Here is a 2,212-nt window from a genome sequence, read left to right on the forward strand (position 1 = left end):
AGTCCAACACCCATTCATGATAAAAACTCTCAACAAAATAGGAATAGAAGGGAAATTCCTCAGTGTAATTAAGGGCATTTATACAAAGCCAACAGCCAACATCATCCTAAATGGAGAGACTTTGAAAGCATTCCCACTCGAGAGCAGGAACCAGACAAGCATGCCCTTTATCTCCACTCTTAGTCAACATTGTGCTGGAGGTCGTAGCCAGAGCAATTAGGCTAGAAAAAGAAATAAGGGGCAGCCAGATTGCTAAGGAAGAAGTCAAAGTATCTCTATTTGCAGATGATATGATCTTATACACAGAAAACCTGAAGGAATCCACAAGAAAATTACTGGAACTAATAGAAGATTTCAGCAAAGTTTCAGGATACAAGATAAGCATAAAAAAACCAGTTGGATTCCTTTACACCAACAAAGAGAACCTTGGAGATGAAATCACCAAATCAATACCATTTACAATAGCCCCAAGAAGATAAAATACTTAGGAATAAATCTAACCAGAGACATAAAAGATCTATACAATGAAAACTGCAAGACACTATTGCAAGAAACCAAAAGAGACCTGCATAAGTGGAAAAACATACCTTGCTCATGGATAGGAAGACTCAACATAGTGAAAATGTCAATTCTACCCAAAGCGATCTACAGATACAATGCAATTCTGATCCAAATTCCAGCAGCATTTTTTAATGAGATGGAGAAACAAATCATCAACTTCATAGTAGAAAGGGAAGAGACCCCAAATAAGTAACGCATTACTCAAGAAGAAGAACAAAGCAAGAGGCCTCACACTACCTGATTTTAGAACCTATTATACTGCCACGGTAATCAAAACAGCCTGGTATTGGCACAACAACAGATACATAGACCAATGGAATAGAGCTGAGAATCCAGGCATAAATTCATCCATCTAGGAGCAGTTGATATTTGACAAAGACCCAGAGTCTGTTAATTGAGGAAAAGACAGTCTCTTTAAGAAGTGGTGCTGGCATAACTGGATATCCATCTGCAAAAAACTGAAACAAGACCCATACCTCACACCATGCACAAAAATTAACTCAAAATGGATCAAAGACTTAAATGTAAATCCAAAACAATAAAGATCATGGAAGAAAGAAACAGGGACAACTCAAGGAGCTGTAATACATGGCATAAGCATAATACGAACCATAAGTAACAATGCACAAGCACCAGAAGAGAGACTAGATAAAAGGGAGCTCCTAAAAATCAAACACTTATGCTCATCAAAAGACTTCACCAAAAGAATCAAAAGATAACCTACAGACTGGGAAAAAGTTTTTGGCTCCGACCAATCCGATCAGTGTTTAATCTCTAAAATCTACAAGATGCTGCAAAAACTCAACAACAAAAAGCCAAATAACCCAGTTAAAAAATGGGCAAAGGTTATGAACAGCCACTTCGCCAAAGAAGGTATTTAGGCAGCTAACAGACACATGAAGAAATGCTCATGATCATTAGCCATTAGAGAAATGCAGATCAAAACTACAATGAGATATCATCTCACCGCAACAAGGCTAGCACTAATCCAAAAAACACAAACTAATAAATGCTGGAGAAGTTGTGGAGAGACTGGAACACTTATGTGCTGTTGGTGCGAATGTAAAATGGTACAACCACTTTGGAAATTGATTTGGTGCTTCCTTAAAAACTAGAAATAGAAGTAACATATCATCCAGCTATCCCGCTCCTTGGAATATATCCTAAAGAAATAAGAGCCGTCACATGAATAGATATATGCATACCCATGTTCATTGCAGCACTGTTCACAATATCAAAAAGATGTAAACAGCCTAGATGCCCATCAACAGATGAATGGATAAACAAATTATGGTATATCCACACAGGGGAATACTACACAATGGTAAAGAACAACGATGAAACTGTGAAACATCTTATAGTATGGAGGAAGCTGTAACTCATTATGCTGAATGAATTTAGTCAGTCACAGAAGGACAAATACTGTATAAGACCACAATTATAAGAACTCAAGAAAAGGTTTAAACACAAAAGAAAACATTCTTTGATGGTTACGATGGTGGGGAGGCAGGGTGAGTGTTATTTACTAACTAGATAGTAGATGAGAATTATCTTAGGTGAAGGGAAGGACAGCACACACTACAGGGAAAGTCAGCACAACTGGACTAAACCAAAACTAAGAAGTTTCATGAATACAATCAAACACTTTGAG

The sequence above is a fragment of the Trichechus manatus genome, unplaced genomic scaffold, assembly GCF_000243295.1.
Source record: "Trichechus manatus latirostris isolate Lorelei unplaced genomic scaffold, TriManLat1.0 scaffold00197, whole genome shotgun sequence".
Classification (NCBI taxonomy): Eukaryota; Metazoa; Chordata; class Mammalia; order Sirenia; family Trichechidae; genus Trichechus; species Trichechus manatus.